The following is a 26,858-nucleotide window of genomic DNA, read 5'->3' on the forward strand; positions in this document are numbered from 1 at the left end:
ACCTCTAGGCTAAAGATTACAAGGGAGGTCCTCCTCCTCCTCCTCCATCATTTTGTTTCAGGCCCCGCAAGTGACTTAGGCAGCTGAATGTCTATCTTCCCCTTTTTAATGGATCACAAGCATAACGAGGCACCTCCCTGCAGTCTGGACGCAGCTGACTATCTCTCTGAGAGGGCAGGGCTTAGCATATACCGCTCTGATTGGAATCTCCTAGTGGGTATTTTAAGTGGCTCCTTGCCTAGTGTGCTGGCTTTGTGGATTGCAAGCTAAGGCACTTATCTCTCCCTATTCATTATATAGGAAGCCTAGGCACCTAACTCGGGTTTTGTGAACTGCAGTGTTATTCCTGAGATTTTCTAGGTGCCTAAACGTTAGGCACTGCAATGCTCAGCATTGCAACATCTAAGATTGTTCATGGATCTGAGCCTAATATCCTGGATCAGAGTCAAATTCATAACCTAGGGATGAGAGACACTATAGTCAATTATCAATCCCCTAAACCATCCAACACCCAGTCTGAGAAAAGTAGGAAGTACAAACCACATATATCATAATCCTTAGGCACTGTAGCTTGAGTGTCTAGATGAGCTTTTGTTCCTGTCATTAAGATTTGTAATGGTAATTTAATAAACTGTATTTTTATGGCTGTATTTCCCTTCCTTACATTAATTGGGGGGGGGGGGTAAAGGAATGGTATTTTAAAATCTAGAGCTATTACAAGCAATATTTTGTATAAATAAATACACAATTACAGAATTTTGAGGATTTACAGTTTTAAAGGTAGGTTTGTATTTTCCTTTGCTCCCACTAGCTTTAATCTCTTTATCATATTTCATATGGCTGTTGAGGACCTAACAATCATTTTAGTAACACAGACATTTGTAATTAAAGAAAGAAAGATTAAAAACAAACAAAACCACAAATATACACCCTCTATTTTATCAACGTGTTCTTTTAAAATTGTGGGGAATGTTGATTCAACTGTCTATTATGACTGTAAAATTGCTGTATAAGCACTCAAAAATTATACTGATATTTTAGTAGATTATTTAAAGTTAAAATTAAAGATAACAAATAACATTGCTGTTGTGTGGCCAAATTGCTATTAATTGAATAAGTCCAGTGGAAGGCTGCCTGAATAAAAACAGAGGGATAGATCCTCCGCCTCCCTTCACTCAATTTGTGTTGCTCAGATGACATCATACAGTGGTGGCATGTAGGGTATGGGTAGCTACACACTGTAGTGAACGGCATGCTGAGTCCACAATCCAGTATATAGCTACATGAGGCAGTGAAAGGCTCTAGCAGTGGGGAGGCAGCAGGGAAAATCTCTGCCAGAGCCTTTCCTCATTGCTACAGTCTTTCACTATGGTGGGGAAAGATTCCAGCAGTGGGGACAGTACACAATTTAAAATAGCAGCATAGTCGTGGAAGGCACTACTTGCACATGTAAAGAGTCATGTAGGGTATAGGGTTCTGGAATGTCTCTATTCTAGTTGCTTGAGCAGTGACTTACCATTCAGAGTGCTATTTGTACCCATGTTAGCCAGGCATGTAGTGTCTGTTCTCTACATGCTGCCACAAATGAAGACCTAAAAGAGAGCAAAGAGTCTCCATGTTCCCCATGCTTCGGATTCTCCTGACTTGTCAAAGTCCTCAGCAGGTGTCCAGTTAGTCATAGACAGTTACTATATTTTCCTCCCTATGTTCCCTGCAGTAGGGGATGTCAGAGGAGGGAATGATACTTTGGCTATCCTTATGTGACAGTCTCTTGGGAACCATTGCCAGCTGTACAGGTTACAGTAGCTCCAAGATAATGGCTCCTGGATAGTCCCTTGTCCCCATTTTACAGAGAATCTGGTCCATTGAATAGACTACATCACGACTTGTTCTAGAGACAAGACAAAACAAAACAAAGCAACATGACACAATTTTAAAATATTCTGAAGCTTTCTGACCTTCTTTACAAATTGCAGATTATGTACTGGTAAGGAAAAAATAAATAAATACAAATTCTACTGCATATTCAGAAAAAAAAGTCTTCCCCCTGCCACTGTTGAATGGTCCCCTTTTAGAGAATGCCATTTTATAACCTGCAAGCTGAAATAAGGGAGAGATGATATGTGAAATATTTTGGATATTGGAGATTTAAAATTTTCTAAAAAAGAAATATTTGCCTTCCTTTTATAAACTCACATTCAGCACCTTTTCAAATGTGGCCTAGAAAAGTGATTTAGTTAGCACAGGATTATCTGTATATGTGATACATTGAGAAAAATCAAGCTTTTCAATTAATTTCTCTGGTGGGGTAGGATCATACATCCCCACGTACACACTGGAGAACAATGGTCTACTGGTGAGTATACCTGGGTCCCACTAATTGGTCTCTTACAACGTCTGGCTACACCCCAAATCAGCTAGCCACCCTGTTAACCTCTATAGGAACTATCAGTTTGCCTGGGCCCAATTTCCTGGCTTGGGTCTCAGCCATCCGGGATTGTCATGAAGGGGCAGTCCTGGCAAAGGTGCTCCTGTTGCTTTGAGGGCCTGTGTATTTGGACTTGAACACTCTTTGGGCCTTTTGCCCAGGACAGGCCAGAGTCCCGTGATCTCACTGCAACTCCTGGTGGCTGAGAGACTTGAGTCGGGGTTGGGGCTTCAGGAAGGCTGATTTCACTGGTTTGTCCTTATTTTGGGGCAGGCTGATCCCCTAGCCCTGATATAAATACTCCTTGGCATTCAAGGAGGTCAGTCCAAAGTCATGAAATTTCCCATAAAGTGTACAGCTTCTACTAGAGTCTCAGGCTGATGTTTCAATACCCAGTCTTGTCCCCCCGGTAGGCAGTATCTGGGTGAATTGTTCTACTGAAACTAGCTCCTCCACCTGTGCCCCAGACTGTGTCTTGGGCTGCAGCCAGCACTTACAGTGGTCCCTTAGCTTCTGGGCCACCACCAGGGGCCAGACCCCGGATGGATACTTTTCTTTTTGAAAGCAACAATGGCAAATTTCATCCGTAATATCAAAATAATCCCAAATGGCAACCTGGACTTGGGAATAATCCTGTGAGGCCACTGGGTCAAGTCCTCTGTATGCAGCCTGACTTGGTCCTATCACATATGGGGCCAGCAAAATGGCCCAGTGTGAGGGAGGACACTGTGCAGCTTTTGCCCCTCACTCAGATGTAATTAGAAAAACCTCAGCATTGTCCTCTGGTCCCATCTTTGTGAGTTTCACTGGGATCATGGGGACCAAATATGAGCTTGGTGTTCCTCTGGCAGGATTTGTTGCAGTCCCCGACCACTGTGTGGGCATCAACATCTGTGGACAAGGGGCTGCTATTGCCTCTATTACTGTGCAGCCAGTTATTTTATGAGTTGCAGCTGTTGTAGCTGGAAGGCTGCTTGTTGCTGTGGTCCCAGTGGTCAGGCAGAGTATGGCAGGTCCTTTTCTCTCCTGGCACCCCTGTTGAGAGACACTCTAATCCTGTGATGATCTGGCCCTTCCGTGACTCAGCCCTCCAGCCAGGTCACATGTTTCATATCCCCCTCCTTTTGGCGTATATAAAGAGTAAAACAACAGGGTAGCCCTCTGGGTTAGGAGAAGGTCTCTGGGTCTCCCCTCGGGTTGAGATGTCAGGGTCTCGTCCTTCAAGCCCTTCTCTCCCCTAGATTCCCCATATCATGGGTCTGCATCTGCCTTTGGCACCCTTTAGGGGCTGGTAGGGGAACCCAGGCCCACCCTCTTAATGGGGTTCCAATCCAGGGCCCTGTGTTGTCAGCTACATCCTCCACTACTAAAGTGCTATCCTGTTCCTCCCTTGATCCCTTCCTACTGTCCTCTCTTTTCCCATGGGTAAAGTAAAGACATCAAATAAGAGGAAATCGAAGACAGTCTCCGATCTTCAACAAATCCCAAGTCTCTTCCCTTTGGGTTTTGGCCACACTAGTCAGGCATCAGGCCTCAGGCTGCAGGAGCTCCTTCCTGGGAATTCAAAAACTAGATCACCTCACCTCCACAGTCTGCTACCTTACTGAACTGGCCTGCTCCCCTTTTTAGTTCCTCCTCCAAACCATGTATGGTTTGCAGATGTTGTGGGATGGGGCTGCCTGGGCCCAGAGCAGATGCTTCATCCCTTCCTTAGTGGTGTAGGATTTGTATACCCCATCACAGTCCCATCTGATTTCACAATTCCACCTGAGTTATGTATCAATCTACTGTTTGTTCACTGGACTGTAAAATAAAACACAGCACTTCTTCAAGAACTTCTGAATTTTTTCTTCTAACACTGTGGTACCAAGGGCTTTGCAAAGGGGAATAATTATAGGCTTTGAGTCCATAATATATTTGGCCTAAAGATCACATGTCCCATTTTAAGTGGGATGTTCAATGGGGCATTACATTAAGGAACTGCAGTTTTACAAGTTGCTTTAAAGATAATACATTGAAACACATCAGCAATATCTGGAACTAAACAACAATATTAAACAACAAAGTTAGCAGGAGGTTAAGAGGTGACATGGCAATGGACTACACAGTCAGAGGTGATGCTCATTCTAGGATCTAGAGAAATGGTCAGGGCATATTTAAAGAGCTCCCACTCACTAGTTGATATGATACGTTTGTATAAAATCAAAAAATAATGGGAATTGGGGCCTGATCCTATGAAATGCTGAGCACCCTCAGTTCCCATTGAAGTCAACAGGAGTTTAGGGTACTCTACACATGATCCTGTATTCTCTACACATCCTGAGCTCTCATTGATTCCAAAGGGAATACAGAATATGCAATATATGTAGCACTGGGCTCTTTAAGAAATTTCAGAGTTCTGCTCTTCCTCAGCATGATGCAGTCTTAACTGACATGACCTAATAGGCAACATACTGTATAACCATCACAACATGGTTCTACAGCTATACATACCAGCTAGATCAAGGTGGAAGGTTTTCTTCAAATAGATTTTGTGATAATTTTAATATTTTGGTTTTATATTTATTTTGAATTTGTTTCAAAGAAGACGGTAATAATGATATTCCCAAAACAATTTTCCAAATTTTGGCTACTTGACGTTAATGGGATTAAGTGATTCTAACACATTTTCAGATGTGGGCTTTCAAGAATTCAAGTGAAAATTGTATCTTACTATTTTACAGCCCTATCCTCACTGGCACCCCAAATCTTGCTGTATGAGTAAGTAGAGTTTGGAACCAGATCAGGGTGGGCATGTTGTAGTTGCTGAGAGAAGTAATGATTTAAAACTTTATATGAGAAAGAGAGGGTGGGAATGAGTGAGACACAGTAGGTGATGGCATGGAATGCTATACAATGTCAATTATTATGAGTTCATATTTTCAGATTATGGGATTACTTACACATGGCAGACTGCAATATTTTTTTTTTATAGATCCTCACCCCATCACAGATTTTGTTTATGCTACACATTTTGTTCAGTTTTATCATGGGGGCGGGGTGTGGGTCTTCTTCTTGTCTTTCCACTTTGACTTGCATTAGTTGCATGGTAATAATGATGACTTGCATTATTACTATGGTAATAATGATATCATTAATATGGACAGAGTTTAGTGAGTTCTGCAAATGTATAAAGACAATTTATATAATGTGTGTAATGAGGACATTTACTTCTTATCATTTGAATCCCAAGTAAAGATATTTATTTTAATTTTGCTTTCTACCAACTTTGAAACAGGACAATTTTAAACAGCAGTATCTAGGGCCTCAAAAAAAGTCTATATTAAACACTGCTCAAGGTTATAAAGAAAACAAACAAACATTTCCCTTAAATGCTTACCCATATACAATCTGAACACTGAGCTTTTGGTAAGTGTGGGGAGTTTGTAGCCTCCCAAGCCCTTCATTCACCACTGCCTCCCTCCTTAATAACTTAAGCAATTTGTCAGACCTTGCAAAAACCAGGCCTTTAAAAATGTACTATCTGAACAATGTCCATTACAGTGTTGACAAACTTTGATAACTTTTAGGACAGAGTATTGCTGGTCTTTGGCACTCAAGAAATGTATGAGCATTATGAATCATCATAATGTGCTTAATGATGGTCTTAGTAGAGTGGGTTTGTTTGGGGGGGCGGGTGTGGGGGGGGTTTGGGGGGGGGGGAGAAAACCTGGATTTGTGCTGGAAATGGCCCACCTTGATTATCATACACACTGTAAGGAGAGTGATCACTTTACATAAGCTATTACCAGCAGGAGAGTGGGGTGGGGGGAGAGAAAACCCTTTGTAGTGATAAACACCCATTTTTTCATGATTTGTGGGTATAAAAACAAACATCTTCTGTATTTTCCACAGTATGCATCCGATGAAGTGAGCTGTAGCTCACGAAAGCTTATGCTCTAATAAATTGGTTAGTCTCTAAGGTGCCACAAGTACTCCTTTTCTTTTAGTAGCTAATATTTATTAATAAGCCATGAATACAGAAAGCCATAAATAAGCACTAATAAGCCATAAAGAAATGCTTAAAAAATATAGTGTAGCAGAACCTTGAAGTAAAATGTTACCAAAGGAGAAGTGCAAACCATTTTAATGTAAATGGTATGATACTACTTATTTTATATCTCGGCTTAAAAAACTTAAGTCAATATCATATGCTTTCATAACTTAGGGACAATTCTTTATCTGCAGCTGGAGTGATCCTCTAAGTAGTAGAACAGGCCAATCCCTGATCTAGAACCAGACTCTAACCAATCATGCAGCCTGATTGGGGAGCAGTGAGTATGGGTATAGTGCATTGGCCACCAGCCACTGGCCTACCTGGTGTTGGCCCATTACAACAACGGGGGTTTCTCTGGCCTTTGTGATGCAATAGTGCCTCAGGTGCAGATCTGCACTGTGGGATATGCAAGAAAGGATTTGACCAATCTAAAAAAAGAGACACTCGTCTTTAATAAATTCTAGGATAAAGTTATAATCAGAAATATTGTTATGAAAAATATTCTGTTCAAACCCTGAAAATTGGAAACCATTTCCAATATTTTCACAAAATTGTTTTCCCATTTATATCCTGCTTTATAAATCACCATGTTATCAAATGGTGTTATTTCCATAGTAATTAGTATATCATTATTACATATTAAATATATTATCTCCTGTTGATTTTTATCATTTTAAGAAGAAACTAGGGGCCAGGTTCACAGCTGGTATGGTTTGGCTCTCTTGAGTTAAATAGAGTTACAATAGCTGAGGATCTAGCCCCAAATTGTCTCATAATTACTTTACTAACTTATTTACTAACTGTAAGTGCATAGCACTCTATCCTTTATTTTATTTATTTATGGTATGGTTAGTAAGAATTTCCATTTAGAATACATGAAGGGTTGTAGTATGTAGTGAATGTTAAGGATGGGCAAATAGGCTATTTGGATGTAGAAGATATTAGCATTTGATGGTCCTGTTGTTTGGGTATTTTCAGATTTGAGGGAGAAACACGTAATCATAGCTTTAGTTTAGGCCAGAAGGAGCCATTATATCATCTACTCTGCCCACCAAAATGTGACCATTTATAATGCCCACCACACCAGGAATTCAAATAGGAAACTGCAGACCTGAAGGAATAAACTGCTACAGCATGAGATAATTGATAGTCCCCAATACCCGACCAAGATGGGAATAATGGGACTCATAGCCTGAATCCTCAGCTATGACCAGCATACATTAGTTAGAGCTGGTGGGAAAGGAATTATTTGTGACTCTCTACAAGTGAGATTATAAGAACTTGTTATGTTCCCAGAATAGGCTAGAACAGCTGGATGGCTGCTCTGAATTACACCTTGCTGATTGTGAAACCAAAGTCCTTCTACCAACCATGGACTGTTTAATAGCATACTTATTAAATGTCAATATAATAGAACATAAAGTCTTAATTCCTGGCCTATACATATACATTGTTGTAGAGTAAGAAAAAAACAATTTTAGTGTAAAGTTTTATTCCAACTAAATACTGAAAATATATATACATATTTTTAAACACAAGTAACACTTAATAATACAATTTCCAAAGTAGGTAATTTGAAAGAAGCCAACAATTTAGGATTTACATAAATCAAATGCAAACAACTTTTGAGAAGGGTGTGAACAAATGCAATCAAAGAAATAGTACGTGGGTGGAGATAACTACTTTTAAGCCTCATAGTACGGATTAGTTGTAGACTTATTTTACAATGGAAGTATAGCAAGAGGGAATTAAAGGCAGTCTTGTCTCTCTCTTTTCATGAATTCAGCTTCTAACATTTACACTGTGATTGCACAGTGCTGTTAAGTAATTTTCAAAACCAAACATTTTGATATTGAATACATTTGCTGCTGCTGTATATCTTGGAGATACCCAGTCTGCAACCCTTCCCCCACACAAGCAGTCTTTAGTTTCAGGTCAATGGGACTGCTTGTGTGAAGTAAGGAGATTGCAAGACTGAACCCTATATACATTTACTGGAAATTAAAATACTGGTGAACGCTAAATCTAAATTCACCACCCTACAATATGAATAGCCAATTTTTTGTTTTCTGGTTAAAAAACAGACATATGACCTCATATGTGAAGAATATACACATAATATACTGGATAGTTCTTTAGTCTTTGTTACTGGGAAAAAGACCTTTGTGAAAAAGAAGATTTTGCATCTCGCTCTGTAAATGTCTGGGTCTGGGTTCATTTTGATCTTTTGTGTCAAGCAGTTCCACAGCCAAGCGTCCTTCATTGTGTCACCTGCTACCAAGGGTTTCAATATGAGCTCCACCAGCCACAAAATACCCCTCAAGTGCAGCTATATATGTGATTTTCAGTAAGAGGAGAAGATACCTTCCAAAAAACAAAACAAACTCGTACTCAAGCAAAAATTAATCCCCAAAAGGGAGAAGTGCCAAAAACTCCATGGAGGTGAAACACTGGAATGTGTTACCTAGGGAAGTGGTGGAATCTCCTTCCTTAGAAGTTTTTAAGGTCAGGCTTGACAAAGCCCTGGCTGGGATGATTTAATTGGGGATCGGTCCTGCTTTGAGCAGGGGTTGGACTAGATGACCTCCTGAGGTCCCTTCCAACCCTGATATTCTATGATTCTATGGTTCTATGAGTCCCGTAGGGACTTCACTATTGGTATTGATTTATGTGGAAGGTGCTCACATACTACAGCAATGAACATAGTGATTAGATAGATAGATCTTACCTTCTACTAAAGGTATCTACCTCCTACTAATTATGATTATGAAGGTATCTAACTCATTATGAAGGTATCTACCTCCTACTATGTTCTGATTAGCTCATCTGTTGTTTAAGTTTTTACTTTCAGTACTGATGTCCACACTGAACAGCATGGTCTTGCTTCTTTAAAAAAAGGGAAAATGCATGTTATCTAACTATCATTACAATAAGATACAAAAAGCCAAAATGCAACCCTTATTTTTAAATATATATATATACTTTAAAACTAAGGCCATGATTCTATGATTGCTCCACTTGAACCTATGCAGAGCCCTACCACATTACACCTAAAATGCCAATCCCTTGTTACCTCCCTTAATTTTCCTCGTAGGGTCAAGGTTCTAACAGACTACAAACTTCTCTGACTCTAAGGACTAACTCAGCAACTGGGGAAGTTCCTGAAATTCCATCTTTGTCAGCTGTATGATCGATAAGGACATCTAACATTGTTTTCATTCTTTGAAAGGTTTCTAACAGATTCCTCTGTCGTTTTGCCACTCTGTTCAAACCTTAGCTTTCAAAAACAATAAAACATGTAATGACTTTGTAGTTGCTAATACTGCATATTTATCAAAAACAAAAAAAAAATTGCCTACCCTGAAGCATAATACTTTCATTTATTGTTATTCAGAACCATAATAATATTTCCTCATGATAATTGATTAAAGCTGATTTAGAAGAAGAAAGGCATATTAGCATGAATTCTGGGGGGAGAAAAGCATTTCATTGCTTTTCCAGTCAGAAAAGTATGCATTGTATTAGCTTCTCAAAACTTACTCTAGTCAAAATATTGAGGTTTAATTTCAGAAATATTGTTCAAGTGAACTTTTCTTTAAATGTTATTAACAATACTAACTAACTAACTAACTAAATAAATAAATATTTTGATGAGTTACCTTTTTTATTATAAGTTGTCTCAGTTCTGAGTGCAGGTCAATTGGCCAGGGGTTGAGCCAGGTATGGAGAAATATTGCATAAGCTTCCGAAATGCTGCTGTCAATGTACATCAATCCTGATCTGACACAATCCTCTGATTGACTCTATGGTTTCTTGGCACAGACTACACTTGTGATGAATAGTCTCAAATAGTGTGAAGGTTTTGTATTGTTGATGTAGCAGCACAGCAGAATCTAACAACAGCTGCCACTTAATTTATCCCAAATTGCCAATTTAGGGGACATTTGTTTAAATAAGTATTTGTGTCTAAATAATTCCCATAAAATATGTGTTTAGTTATTAAGATTTCAAGAAATGGTCATTTCTACAATATTTCAGAAATCAAATTGCATGCTGGTGAAGTACAATACAAAAGTGGTATCAATATAAACTTGAAATAACTATAATACACAAGAATGATGAAGCCATCTGTGAATTAATTAACTCATCCTAAAAGTGATAAAATATTTATAATACCCCACAGAATAAAATTTTCTGAATATACAACAGAGTACAGAATATATAAAATAATTTTGTAGAGACTATTTTTTTGGATTCTTCTACCTGGAAAACCAGACACTTTAGCTCTTTGAGACCAACTGATCAATTATCAATTCAGCCACAGCCATAAACATCTTCAAAATTATCTAAATTAATCTGTTTACTGAACGAAACAAAATAAATTATTATTATGTAATAATAATAATAATAATAACAATAATAATAATTAATAGCTAAACATGTAAATAAACCCACATTTCATAGAAAACTGGTTCTTTTTAACTCCTTAATCTGGTAAACATCTTTACACAGCGAGCAAACAGCAAAGGTGCACCTTCACTGCCATCAGAGTAATGGTTTTCCAAAGCATTTTTCTATATGACAATTAGAGCTGGGAATTTTTTTCCCCATTCTTGAAGTATTATTGAGATTTCTAAGATTTTCCCCATTGTATATCAAGACCAAAAATGAAAACTTTAAAACATGTTCAAAAAGAGAGAAAGGGCGGAGGAGAGAAGAGAGAAAGAGACCCCACAATAGTTAATATCCCAGTGGTTATGGCATTCACCTTGAGATGCGGGAGAACCAGTTTTAAGTCCTTTTTCCAAATAAGGCAGAACAGGAACTTGACCTCGGTCTCCCACATTGGACTATTGGCTATTCTGGTGTCTCTTTCTTTTCTTCCCCTTCTGAAATTCCTTCCTGGACCTGAGAACATTTAGCCAAAATTGATACATTCATGCATTAAGTTTTGATGAATCAGCATTTCACGTGGGAAAAACAGTTTAGGCAAAACATTAAAACATAAAAAAGACATTAATAAGGGCATAAGAGCAAACTATCTCACTGTGTAGGAAAAATAGGAAGTATGTCAAGAGACCATTCTGGCTTAACCAGGAGAACTTCAATGATCTAAAACTCAAAAAAGAGTCCTACAAAAAGTGGAAACTCAGTCAAATTACAAAGGATGAATATAAACAAATAACACAAGTATGTAGGGACAAAATTAGAAAAGCCAAGGCACAAAAACGAGATCAAACTTACTAGGGACATAAAAGGAAACAAGAAAACATTCTGCAAATACATTAGAAGCAAGAGGAAGACCAAGGACAGAGTAGGCCTGTTACTCAATGAGGAGGGAAAGACAATAACTGGAAATGGCAGAGGTGCTTAACGACTTCTTTTTTTTTTGGTTTTCACCAAGAAGGTTGGTGGTGATTGGACTTCTAACCTTGTGAATGCCAGTGAAAATGAGGTAGGATCAGAGTCTAAAAGAGGGAAAGAACAAGTCAAAAATTACTTAGAAAAGTTAAATGTCTTCAAATCACCAGGGCCTGATGAAATGCATCCTAGAATACTAAAGGAGATGACTGAGGAGATATCTGAGCCATTAGTGATTATCTTTGAAAACTCATGGAAGACAAGAGACATTCCAGAAGACTGGAAAAGGGAAAATATAGTGCCCATCTATAAAAAGGGAAATTAGGGCAACCGGGGGAATTACAGACCAGTCAGCTTCACTTCTGTACTCGGAAAGATAATGGAGCAAATAATTAAGCAATCAATTTTCAAACACCTAGAAGATAATAAGGTGATAAATAACAGTCAGCATGGATTTCTCAAGAACAAATCATGTCAAACCAACCTGATAGCTTTCTTTGATAGGGTAACAAGCCTTGTTGGTAGGGGGGGAAGTGGTAGATGTGGTATATCTTAACTTTAGTAAGGCTTTTGATACTGTCTTGCGTCACCTTCTCATAAACAAACTAGGGAAATACAACCTAGATGGAGCTACTATAAGGTGGGTGCATAACTGGTTGGAAAATCATTCCCAGAGAATAATTATCAGTGGTTCACAGTCATGCTGGAAGGGCATAACAAGTGGGGTCCCACAGGGATCAATTCTGGGTCCAGTTCTGTTCAATATCTTCATCAATGATTTAGATAATGGCATAGAGAGTATACTTATAAAGTTTTCAGATGATACCAAGCTGGGAGGGGTTGCAAGTGCTTTGAAGGATAGGATTAAAATTCAAAATGATCTGGACAAACTGCAGAAATGCTCTGAAGTAAATAGGATGAAATGCAATAAGGACAAATGCAAAGTACTCCACTTAGGAAGGAACAAATCAGTTGCACACATACAAAATGGGAAATGACTGCCTAGGAAAGAGTACTGCGGAAAGGGATCTGGGGGTCATAGTGGATCACAAGCTAAATATGAGTCAACAGTGTAACACTGGTGCAAAAAAAAAAAAGCAAACATCATTCTGGGATACATTAGCAAGAGTATTGTAAGCAAGACATGAGAAGTAATTCTTCCGCTCTACTCCATGCTGATTAAGCCTCAACTGGAGTATTGTGTCCAATTCTTGGGGCCACATTTCAGGAAAGATGTGGACAAACTGGAGAAAGTCTAGAGAATAGCAACAAAAATGATGAAAGGTCTAGAAAACATGACCTATGAGGGAAGATTGAAAAAATTGTGTTTGTTTAGTCTGGAGAAGAGAAGACTGATAGGGGACATAACAGTTTTCAAGTACATAAATGTGGTTACAAGGAGGAGGGAGAAAAAATGTTCTTCTTAACCTCTGAGGATAGGACAAGAAGCAATGGGCTTAAACTGCAGCAAGGGTGGTTTAGGTTGGACATTAGGAAAAACTTCCTAACTGTCAGAGTGGTTAAGCACTGGAATAAATTGCCAAGGGAGGTTGTGGAATCTCCATCATTGGGGATTTTTAAGAGCAGGTTGGACAAACACTTGTCTAGATAATACTTAGTCCTGCTTTGAGTGCAGGGGACTGGACTAGATGACCTCTCGAGGTCCCTTCCAATTCTATGATTCTATGATTCCTAATCAGTTCTAATGATAATAATTTTAATCATTTGCATTTGGGCCAAATCTTGGGAGATGCTGAGCACCCACTGAATTGAGTAGACATTGAGGGCAGTTAACACGTCCCAGCAGACACTTACTATTTCAGAAGTTAGGTTATATAGTTTTCTTCCACCTGTAGATCTCAAAGTACTTTAAAAGTTAGCTATTATCACCATTTTAAAAAGTGGAATTAAGGCCAACAGACAGTAAGAAATCTATGATGCTCTTATTGACGTCATGGAAGTTTTTCTAGGCCCTTAGTCAAATGCTTTGTGCAATCCTATAACCACTGAAAACAATGGCAAGAGTTTGTTGGTTCTTTTTTATTTTCTCTCAGTACTTTAAAGGATGAACAGAATACAACCACCACAAAATAAAATTACTCCATTTTTACTTATCTGTTTCTAATTATAGTTGCTACACTTTCATTGGGCACGTTTCTAAAAGTATCATAGGATTTGATCCAAAGCCAACTGAAATCGTATCTGGATCAGGTCCTTACTGAACCAACTGACTGATTCCTAGAATAAATCACCCACAGAAATAAAATACTTGGTGAAGCTTTTCTATTTGTATTAGAGCACTGGTTTTCAACCTTTTTCTCATTGCATACCCCTAAAAAATTTCAAATGGAGGTGCAGACCCCTTTGGAAATCTTAGACATAGTCTGCCAATCCCAGAAGTCCACAAACCACAGGTTGAAAACCACTGTTCTATGATAACAACAACTTTTTCTGGACCCTTAGACAGTCTGCAGAACCCCAGGGGTCTGTGGACCACAGCTTGATAATCACTATGTTAGAGAGAAACATGTATGAAACAAATAAAAAATGCTATATTTATACTACATAAAAAGATTAAAGATCATATAAAACATTTCAGACATTTGTTCTAGAGGAAATACTACTGCAGAGTATGTTAATTCATAACAACAATCTATAACAAATAATGACATTGATTTTTTATGTCTTTGTTATATGCCTATGCTTGCATATCAGTTGTGGGAAGTAATGTGGTATGAAAATATATTAAACAGGATGCAAGATGCAGAACAAAGACAACACATTTGATTGTATGGACAAGTCCTAAAGATGAAGAGTAATATTTGATTGGAGTTATAAAATTAGAGTTCCACTCTTTCATTAGTAAAATGTTATATTAATTGCTTATCTTAAAAAAAAATCCAAAAACCAAATAGCGGTAATTCCCAGTTTTCTATAAGCACAATAGAACAAAGTTCCTTCCTGCTATAGGCAGCAGACTTTTGATTATACTGTCCTATTCTCATTCCATTGAACAAATCCTTTACTTGTGGAAATAAATGTCATGGTCAAATCTTCAATTAGACTAGAGAAATATTTTGATCAATGAAATACTTGATTTAAACCAGACGTCATGATCACCAGTTTTTCAAAACAAATCGAAGAAATAGTCATGATTTTGACTGACAAAATACAAAATAGATATTACTGCTTAAGGGTTTGGATTTTTTTAATATTTGTATTTTCAAATACACAAGATTCCCACCATGTAGTTGGTCATCACATCATCTATTTACTTATTTTAAAAACAAGAAACTAATGTAGTGATATAGCACACAGAAGTGCTGGAAGCCTTCAAAAAGTGGAGGTAATGCAAAATGCCTTTGTTTTTTCATGCAACCCACAGTGGTGTCATTGCAGCAACTACCCTGGTTGCTGAATTAGCCTTTTTAGCAACTATGAGAAAAATATTGTTTGTTAGGATTTGCTCCTCCTCCCACTCACAAACCATTACTAAACTGCAGCATCTTCTTCCAATGCAGCATATGCCGTTGCCTATTTTTTTTCTTTTATGCAAGCATACTTTTCAGGATACCCCAAAATGTCAGCATAATATCAATTGGCAGCATATTGCTTCTTGATGGGTACTAATTCAGTATGTGCTGCTCTTCTGCTCCCATATAATGCTTTATCTACACTGCTAATCAGTAAATGCTGCATGATAACTGATGTAATGTAGGGGTAGTGCTGAATGCAAGTTACATGGTCAATGCTTAGTCTGTATAATTACCAGAACAATGCAGAACTTTTCAATTTAAAATATTGATAGGTGATAAGCATGTCATACAAGAATCATTATCCTTCTTATCCACGCTTCAGATTTCCCTCTCTATGTTATTGCTATTTAAATTAAACCCACAGCTTCCATTCTCAAAAGCCAAAGCATCCTAAATGATATGCACATGTATTGTTTTAGAGACAATTCATGGCCCCCATCCTGATTCCACATATTCTTCAAGAGTAAAGAAAGGATAACTCTGGCTCTGATGTGGGGCTGGCCATAGAGATACTAAGCAGTCTCCAGAATGCTGCAGAAAAATGCTCCCCAGGGGCTGTGTCAATAACATCAAGAAAAAGGTTAGAGACAGAACAGTGGGACAACGTGTAACAATGCAGATAAACAGCCCCAAACCTCTCTCCTGGGGTTGGGGAGTGTAGCCACTCTGGGGCCAGCAGTTTTGGGATGGCTCTTCTGCATAATATGGGGGGCGCAGCAGACAAGGCAAAAATCCTCGGGTCCCCTCTCCCCCACACTCTACTGGAGTACTCTGGGATCTCTCAGGCAGTGGTGGGGAGGAACTGGGTCCCAGCCCAAAGTCCAAGGGGAGAGAGAGGCAATGGGTGGCTCAGTCTCTTCTGGCTGTTGCTCCAGATCAGATAAACTGCTTTCTACCTTCCCTGTTTTCCCTTCCATTTGGCCCCAGACTTCTTGCACAGGCTCAGTAATTCAGAGCTTTGGCTTGGGAGGCTTCCCAGCTCACTCTTAGAGTTAAATTATTCTGCACCCCCCCCGCCCCGTCAAGCAGAAGAAGGGAAAGGGTGTGGGCGGCCAGGCCCTGCCTGAGTCTTACTCATAGTCCTGTTCCTTCCCATGTAGATCTCTCTTCTCCAGCAGCTACTGCCTGTCTGCCTTCTTCCTGCCAGTCTCTCCTTCACTCTCGCCCTGCCTGACAGGCAGAGCTCCCTTGTAAGCAGTTCCTCTATAGAGAGGATTCCTAGCAGCTGCTGAGGGGTGGAGCCTTCTGAGCCCTGTGCTGTTCACCACTTCTTTAACCCTAATATGAGGTCTGTAAACTCCATCACACAACCTTCCCATCTGACTGGGCACCACAGGGTCCGTCTATGTGAACAGCTCTCCTCCATCCCATGAAAAAAGTCCACATTCTTGTAGTCACATCCCGTCGATGTAGTACCTCAAACTAGTATGGCTGAACTAAGAGATATCAGTGCATAATCCATCAGTTTTAATCTCTCAAGAGACGGAGTAGCTTTCCCCAGAGGTAATAGCAGAGTGCATCCATGGCCCATTTTACTGCAATATTTCCTTCTCTACTAGTGAGTATGCCAATTTCCAGCTGAGGTGAAGGATTGGGTGTTCTTGTCTCACCACTTCTTGGGACAACAAGGCCCCTAGGCCAATGTCAGAGATGTCCATCTACACAACGAAAGGTTTCAAACAATCAGGGTGGAACAAGACGAGCTCCCAAGTATCTTATTTTTCAATTTCTTGAAGGCTATGATGCAGTTCTGAGACTACCAGACCTTCTTCAGGACTGTATGTTTGACTAGGTCAATCAGTGGGGTCACTGTCACGGTGAAAACCAGAATACACCTCCTATAATAGACTGCCAATCCCAGGAAATGTCATACCTGCCACCTCTTCGTGGTGGGTTTGGGGCATTCTGCTAGAGCTTGGACCTTTCCCACCAATGTGCACAGGTTTCCCCTCCCCACTGTATACCTCAGATTAATCCTTGATTAGCTCAGCAGCACTTGGCAGATTTAGCTGTAAGAGCCATACTTCTGAGGGTCTGCAAGACTGTTGCAACATATTTTAAATGCTCATTCCAGGATTTACCATAGTTGACGATCTCACTGATGTATGCAGCTATACTGGTCATGAGCTGAAGCACTTTGTCCATCAGCCTATGGAAAGTAGCTGCTGCATCACATAGACCAAAAGTCATCATCTTAAATTGGTACACGCCAAATGGCATGTAGAATACTGTCTTTTCTTAGAACTCTAGGGCAAATGGGATCTGTCAGTAACCCCTGGTTAGGTTGTGATATATCTGGTGGCTCCTAACCTCTCTAGCATTTTATCAACCCTCTGCACTGGGTAGGCATCAAATTTGAAAGTGATCTTCTGAAAGTCTAGGCAGAATCCAGTTGACCCTTTCTGTTTACATTCCAGTACTATAGAACTTCACCACTCGCTATGTGACTCCTCAATCCCCCAAGGTCTAATACGACTTGCACTTCTCTCCACTGGCTCCCAATCCCAGTGCCTATGCACAACCAATCCCTGCTTCCCTCACCTTTTCTCTCTCTCTCCAGCTCCCAGTCCCATCCTTCTCTGTTCCTCTGCTCCTATTCACATTTTTTCCCCTGACACACTCTGGTCCCATTCTCACCTGATTCTTTGTCCCAGTATACCCCTTTCCCTCCCCCCGTCCAGTTTTTAAGCTCTCTTCATTCAAATCTGACAGAACCCAAGCAGCATGGAGGAGGAATATATTAGGGGTTCATTGAAAGCATAGAGATAAAAGCTCTCTACTTTCAGTTCTCCCTCTCCACCCTGGCCCAGAGCAGCCATTACTGGGAAGGACAGACTTCACCCCTGTAACCATGTGCAGCAGGGACAATTCTCAGTTCCTATATTGAGATGATTCATATGCAGTCTGGTCAGCACTAAGAGCTGTAAGAGGCTCAATCATGTTTAGTGAGTATGGAATCTTTGGAGATTTTACTGCTAAAATGGAAGAAATCTTTACTGAGCATATGTGAACTGTGATTTTTCAAAGACTTATAGTTTGACCAAATTTGAGTGGATTTTCACAGGGACAGCTAAAGGAACATCCTTGACACAAAGACCACCACCTCTTTGGAGCAGGGATGTGAAATTAATCAAAGAATGGGGCATTAGAGTTATTCAATTTAAAGGTCATCAGAATTTTTTTTCAATGGATAAAACAATGTCTTTTTCCCTAGCCTCATTCTTGGAAATGACTGACCCCTTTTGGCTGAAATTTTAAAAAAGGGAAAAAAATCAGCTTGCAGCAGGTACCTGCCATAGAATTTTTTAACCCAAATGGTTAATTGTTGTATAAGTTAAAAGCAACTGAAAACAGGAGCTTACAATGGGAAGTATCGGGTATCCTTAATAATAGGCAACACTATCAGCCCTGTCTCTCTCTTTCTCTGTAGTGAAATTTTATATTTTTAATATATTGATCAATGTTAGAGAATGTTACAATATGCAATCTACTATTTCTATATAATATATATCATCTCTCTCATTTATATATCAGTGATTAAGATACAGTCACTTTCTATCAATAAAAAGAAAGTTTGTGAAGAACATGAATACAACAAACAAAGATTGTTAATATTTAAGCTCCACTATTAAGTGTATTTGTTTTAAATGTTAAATTACATTTTGCATTATATGAAGACAAAGCAATCAAATGCGCTCAAATGATTAAGTTCTATTTGTGCATTCTGAAGGATATGGTGAGAGAAGTGAAAAGATAAATTGAATTTGAAAGTACATTAATTGCTTTGTTTTAGTATGATGAAAAATATAACTCCACTTGTGCATTTTGATGGACATACTGGGAGAACTGGCATTTCTACGTCATACGCAGATCACATAAATCAACTCACACATTAACTATAACAGAGTCTATAGATGGTATTCTTAAAAATATTAAACATTTAGGCTGATATTAATGGAGTTGGACAACAGCAGAAGATATACAAAGCTGTTAATCATACACCATCATTAATGATTCCTCTTACAGTGATCATGTCTTTCATTTTCTTTTGTCTGATTCTTAATCCCATTTTGGCAGCATCATGTTGACATTGATAGTGTCATCATCATCTGGGTCCAATAGATCTTGAAGTTTTTCTTTACTCCAAATAGCTCCTGTATCTTCCTTTGATGATGCTTTTCACATCACATAATCTATGACAATGCATAAAAGAAGGATGATAAAACACAACCCTGACATACTCCAGTGATGTTTTCAAACCAGTTCGGACATGTCTGCAAAACACTGTGCTCCTGCAGTGCTTCAGTGAAGACAACTACCTACGGTGACAGGAGGGATTCTCCAGTCAGTGTAGGTAATCCACCTTCCCAAGAGGCGATAACTAGGTTGATGGAAGAATTCTCCTGTCAACCTAGCACTGTCTACAGAGAGGTTTAAGGTGGTTTAACTACATCACTCAGGGTGGTGGATTTTTCATACCCCTGTGTGATGTAGTTATATCAACCTAATTTCCTACTATAGACGTGGTCTTAGTTTCTTCACTTTCTGTCCTAACAAAGCATTTTGAACTTTCATCCAGAATGTTGACCACTGACGCTATCTTACTAGGAAGCCCATATTATTGCAAGGTCTTCCATTGTTACTCTCTGTGCATTCAGCAGAAAGTTTTGGCAAAATCTGTGAAGTTCAAGACATGTTCTCTGGAAGGTGAGCCATTTCTCAATCAGTTGTCCAAATTAAAGATGTAATCTACACACAAACTTTTTGGTCTAAAGCCTGCTTTCTTATTACACAGTTTTTCCATCTATAACCAGTCTGATTCTGTTCAATAGTATGCCGTCGAACACCTTTCCAGATACTGAAATTAATGTTATTCCTTGCCCGTTATTGCACACCAATTGGTTGGTTTTCGTTGGTAAATTATAGCTCTTCTTCCAATCTTCTAGGCAGAGTTCTTTCTCCCAAACTATATTACAAAGTTTATTTATTTTGTGTACTACCACATCCTCCAGCATTCTTCTGTTTTGCTTCCATTATTAAAAATATTCTATCTTTTACTTTTACAATACCACTATGATAACTATTGCTTACACACCAAAAACAGTTTCTTAGAGTCTCTTCCCACTGAGGCTTCTTCAGCTTCTCTCACGTTTTTGTCAAACCATTCTCCTTTAACTTTCTCACATAACTTCTTTGTCTTTCACTACATACTCCTGCTGCATTGTGTGTTCTTCTTGTGTCACTTGTGCTTTCCTCTTTTTTAAGGCTTTTCTTTCCCTAATCAATTTCCATGTGTGTGGCTGTATTCACACTTATTTCCTTGATCCTCTTAGTCCAAGAGAAGTTGTATTAGCTTCCCGGTGGACATCTCTAAATCAAATTCATTGTTCCTCTTTATTATCAAAATTATGCCCTCCATTACACCTCTGTAACCCCGAAGCAAACCATTTCCCCCTGGTGTGCAGAAGAGTAGAATCTGGCCTCAGATTACAGAAGGTATACTTACTGCATCAGTATAGACTAGTGAGCTTGCAGCCAGGTGATTCAGCTCTAATGAGGCATAAATACAACCTAATTGACATGAGCTGAACCACTGCAGTTACGTAGGTTATTTAATTACTCATATACAGTCAGCTTAGGTTGCAGCAAATATGTGGCACTGTAAAGTACTGGAATTATCTCTGGCCCATACTGGGACCACTTAAAAAATCTGTTCTGATTAATGTCTTTTATTTCCTATCAGATCTAACAATGGTATAAACTAAGGCACCTACTGTTCTCTCCATTGTAACTAAGCACAAATATGTTGAAATATTTTACTTTTTTTTCATTTGTAACAAAAGAGTGCCAAATTGACAACTCTGAAGACTGCACTTCTCACTAAGTCCACAAAACAGGCAGAATGTGGACAGCATTGATGTCAATGGGATTTATCACGTTTCAAGACACTCATGTACTTAGGTACTTTGCTGGACTGGGGCCCAAGTGTTCACAGGATTGAGGACCAGAAGAGATCACATGTCGAGGTGAGAGCATAGTACTGTGTCTAAGGCCTAGTAAAATTTTTGCCTCTCTGCTGATACCAAAATAACGGTTCCAGTTAGTTTCAGTTGTGGTGATGCTTTTTTGATGTAGACAAAGGCTAATATCACCAATCAACCAATTATGGTCACAATTTATTGTCATCAACAACCAGCACAGGTTAAGGTAACTCACCTTATTATACAGCTTTTTACTGTGAGTGTGAAAAGGGAAACATGGTTCTATAGCCACGTAAAGGAAAAGTATTTTAGCCTACGTCTTGACTAAAAGTGTGCCATAGCCACTAATTCAGCTGAACCCTATCCTACACTGTAGCCCTAGGACCTTCACTATGAGGAAGGAAGGGTTGGAAAATTTCCACAGCAGTTAAATGATAGTTGCCCCCCGACTTATGCAATCATTCTGTTCCAGAAAGCCTTGTGTAATTTGAATTTTGCATAAGTCGGAAATGTATACCCATATGTTAAGCAAAAATTTCCGCAACTCAAAAATCCTATTTTTGCCTTATGGAACTTTTTCTGTATGTGTGAATTTCTGTAAGTCCGGTCTTGCATAACCCGGGGAGTGCCTGTACTTCAGCTAAATTATGTATGTATCTGTGTAACGGAGTTGTACTCACCTCTCGTGAGCACCCCTTGGCTGAGTGTATATGCCTGCACTTTCTCTTTCTGTTTGTGGTGGGTCTTTGGTGACTCAGCCCTCCAGCTCAATCATACACAGTCTGTATGTGACATAAAAACAAGGCAAACCCCTTTCAGGGTACAAGTCCAACAGGGGCCTCTCCAGTGCCCTCTGTAATATCTCTACATTTGTCCTTGTCCCAGAATAAAGGGGTGCCCCAGGGCTCCTTCCCTGAAGGCAATGTCTTTGCTCTCTCAGGACCTTTCTGGCCCCAGCTCTTCGGCTGGGCCACTACAGTTCAGTTCCCCTTCTGGAGTGCCTCAAAGTCCAGGCCACTTTCCCAGTGTCTGGTGGGGGCAAGGTGCTCCATCCTCTACTCCGGGTCCCAGCCCAATGACCCTATAGATTGCTGATGGCTGCTATGTCCCTTTAAATATACTGCGTTGCTGCTACAATTCCCTGAGCCACTTCCCTGTGGCTCCAGCACATTTGTCACCCTTACCTCAGGGCCTTGTCCTGGTGGAGGCCCAGCAGCCAGTCCAGAGCACCATCCACTCTTCTCTTCCCTTCCCTTGCAGCTGTTCTAGGCAGCTTGGAGGACCTCACTACTGCCCTTTTCTGGGGGCGAGGCATAGCAGGGACACAGCACCTCCAGCCGGGGTCCTCAGGACCTAGTCCACCCCGTCACAATCTGGTAAGAGATGTTCTAGTTTTACCCACCCCCTCACTTGTATACTATATCAATTTTTCTTAAGACAGGTTAACAACTATCCCTCAGAATGTAACTGTCTCTTGAATAAGTGGCTTCTGTCTGGCTGTAGCCTTGCATTGTCTCACATGTGACCCTGGTGCTGATATGTAGGAGAATCATTCAGAGGTGGGAACATCAAACCACCAAAGGTGTCTTCCAGTCTTAGCGTTAATGCAGGCTGCAAACTGGTCAACAGTCAATAAAGAGTTTGAAAGCTTAGCAGATGTTCATCTTATACTTTTTTCTCTTATATGATCACTACTGAGGACCTTCTACTATTATTTAGTGCAGTCCACATTTTTGGAAAACATAAGAAGTACTTGCCTGTATATGTAGATTGAAACCAAAGAATTCTGAAACAAAACATCTTTGGGGAGAAATATTGCTAACCACGAAAGTCAGGTTTAGGAATAACCATAGTGTTGTACTCTGAATGAAATACCATTGAGGAGAAGCAGCTTCTTTGAAGGAGGAAGAGATAATATAGTGTTTGTGAATCTCAGAAATCTGGTGCATCACACATGAGTTTTTTTTAAGCTGTATTTATTTGAGGGGGTAGAGGGGTTGGTTACATTGCATCTATCTATAATGCTTTCAGAGGATCATGACAATAAATTAAAAGAGGAGTTCAAAATTAATCAGCTGTCCCATCATTACTCTCTCCAAATGACACTGCTTTTTCAACATAACTGTTATGAAATATTCTTTTTTAAATAGATACTTAATTATATATAATTATCCCTTTAAAAAAGAATATTTCATTAAAACTATTTTCAAATGTATAAGGATACCCAGCCCATGTGCAATAGGCAATGGTTTGAAAATATATAGTATTTAATATAAATTCTTGCATAATCTGGGCCATATTTTCTGTAGATAGACATCCTCATGAGCAACCAATAGTGCACCTATGGTTGTAACTACAGTTGCTGTGAAATTGTTCTACATTTTCATTTAGATGTCTAGATATACAATTCTGCATGTAGTTGTGGTTACTGGAAACACACTCTTTAATAGCATATGCAGCAGAAATTGGTGTGCACTAGGGCTCTTGTCACTGAAAATTCAGCGTACATCTCATATCTTTTTTCTTTTCTAGTTGAAGAGTCCTAAGAAACCAGCCTGGAGAGAGGAAGAACAGAGAGAAAGAAAGTCAGAGAACCCAACCATAATCCACCTAAAATAAAAGCATGTAATTTCCCTTACTAAAATGATATAATAAAGTAAAGCTCTAGTGAATAAGACACAATTTATTTTTGCCTTCATTCACCCATTTCTCAAATTGCCATTCTAATAGCCTGTTACAACAGCCATCCTCATTTGCCTAATTTACACTAGGGAGAGTTTAAAAGAACAATCTCTGACCATTGCCAACACTAGTACATTTAACAAGATTGGAAACCCTATCGCAGGTAGCCTACATTTAGCACTGTGTCATCTACCTTTGCTGGGAACAAGTCTAATGGAGATGGTGCTGAAAACAGCAGCAGCAGCAAGCAAACTGTCTACACTAGGAGTTCCAGTGTTGCTAATAATAGCGTTTTTTTGGACAGGTTTCAGAGTAGCAGCCATGTTAGTCTGTATTTGCAAAAAGAAAAGGAGTACCCTGTAATTTGAGCACCTTAAACAATTAGCCACATAATGGCCTTGTCTACTAGGGACATTTTTGAGAAGTAAAATAAAAACACACACAAAAAAACTATTCGCAAAAAGAAAAGGAGTACTTGTGGCACCTTAGATAAATAAATTTGTTAGTCTTTAAGGTGCCACAAGTACTCCTTTTCTTTTTGCGAATAGTTTTTTTGTGTGTGTTTTTATTTTATTTTTCAAAAATGTCCCTAGTAGACAAGGCCATTATGTGGCTAATTGTTTAAGCTGCTCAAATTACAAATGAATTAAATTAGAGTTCCATTGCTCATTATCTCTCAAGATCAGACATTGTATATATGCAAATAGAGTGATTCTCCATTCTAGCAGGGCTGCCTTTAATATTCAAAGTACCTTCCCTTTTACATTCTTAAGATACCCTTTCTTTATGTTGCCTGATTGAACAGAACAAGTGCTATCTAAATAACCACAGGCAGGTACTAGAAAAGAATGTGGATAGATAGTAATCCACCTATAACTGGTGGTAGATGTTTACCTCTATGTTCATATATACCCAAATTATTAGATGTTTACATATCTGCCTCCAAGATGAAAGTAAATTGTAGAGCAATTGTTTGTTGTCACTAGTCAATAATAGTGTATTCTTCACTCTTTTTCTTTTACTTTCAGCATTTGTAAAAAACCAACTGCAAAGCAAAGATTTTAACCTCCATGCCATTGAGAAGGAAACTAAGCATTTGAAAACATTACCAGCAAGGGAACCTTCAAATTGTCTGATAATTTGCTATATTAAGTGCAGATAAGGAGCCTGGTTTTGATTAGGTACTTTTGATGTTCACAGTGCTTTAGAGCCCAGTAATACTGCTTTTTAATAGTTCCAAATCTGAGACACACTGTATCATTTTAGTCCTTTGGCTGACATAACTTTAATATTCCAGGCTCAAAGAACCATATTCTGACCCTACCTACACCCTCATTCCTTCTACCTTATGATTTTCTACTGAACTAATTTGGTATCTGTTTTCTCTATCCTCTTGATTCAGAGCAGAGCCTTGAAACTTGGTCCGCCACATTCAGTTCAGGTGTGTATGTATGTACAACCTTCCCATCCCTCATTTCTTCAGCAGAGGGACACAACACACTGAGAAGGGCCTCACTTTTTCACAGCATATATAGTTCACATTGTGACTTGAGCTATCCCAGATTTGCATTATATTATTAGAGGAAAATTCTGAAGTTCTTACTCAGATAAAATTCCCATTAAAGTCAGTGAAAGTTTTTCATGAATAAGGACTGAGTAATGACGGCAGGATTTGGCTCTTACAGATGTGTAATAGCAAATTAATTAGTACAGTCTCTCTTTCTCCTCCAAACCATTAATCAAAATATGAATTAATGAAAGAATATAATTTCTCAACACTGAACCATTATTAATTCTCCTATTCAAGACTTTAATTCCCTGTGTATTCCTTATAAAGTAGTTCCATTTAAGGTATATTTTTGTTTCTCTGAGAATGCTATATATAATTGTACCAGTTAGAACTCACTGGAATTAAAATTGAGCTATACTGCAATGTGACCACTGTATTCTTTTAAGGCCCCCCTCTTGCAAACACAAACATTCTTAACTTTACACACAAGAGTAGTCCCACTGACTTTAATGGGCTATTTGTGTCTCTATAATTACACATGTAGGTTTTTTCAGGTTTAGGGCCTAAAATTATTATGTCTCGCTCACACACACAAACTTACACAAAATGAAGGATCAGATTAGCTTTTATTCTTGTGTGGCTGTGGACAGGGAAGAAAAGCATTCAGTTAGTCCTTTTACATTGAGTATTTTTTCCTAAAATTCATATAGGATTTTACAGCCCACAAAATATGTCTATTTTATTTTCACACCTTTTTCATCAGCAGGTAAAATCTCTCCAACAGAAAACATGTAGAAGTTGTTTCCAGTAATCCCTGAAGAACATTTTAAAGTTCTGTAACTTTGATCTCCATGCTTTGTATCAGCATCAAGCCAGATACCACACTACAAACTTTCATATTAAAAAAAAATTGTACGGGTGGATTTTCAAAAGCATCTAGAGTGACCTATGAGCACAAGTCCCTTTGACTTTCAGTAGGACTTGCATTCCTAAGTGACTTTGGTGCTTTTGAAAGTCTCACTGACTGTTTTTCTAGGAATATAAACTAATGATGGATAGTACATTTCCAAATCTCAATTATGCTGGATAAGTCAGGGTTCTGAATGGGCTGATGATTACCTCTTTTTCAGTCTGATGAAAACAAAAAGTGATTTAGGGAACCCTTAGCTGAATACTTGAGTGGGAAATATATATTTTAAGGTAAATTATATTAAGAGCCAAATGGCTGACAGCATCCGTTTAAAATTTCTGTGGTAATCACTAAGTAAGAAAAGTTCTGAAATGATGCTGAAGTTGCATGCTTCTTAGGAACTGCCCCAGATAC

The 26,858-nt window shown here is 38.9% G+C and overlaps 1 pseudogene; it reads left to right on the forward strand.

The window, feature by feature from the left end:
• The window catches only part of LOC141986395 (uncharacterized), a 28,471-nt pseudogene extending 14,424 nt beyond the window's left edge, over positions 1–14,047 (forward strand).
• Positions 14,048–26,858: the final 12,811 nt, after the last annotated feature.

This window comes from Natator depressus, chromosome 4, assembly GCF_965152275.1.
Source record: "Natator depressus isolate rNatDep1 chromosome 4, rNatDep2.hap1, whole genome shotgun sequence".
Classification (NCBI taxonomy): domain Eukaryota; kingdom Metazoa; phylum Chordata; order Testudines; family Cheloniidae; genus Natator; species Natator depressus.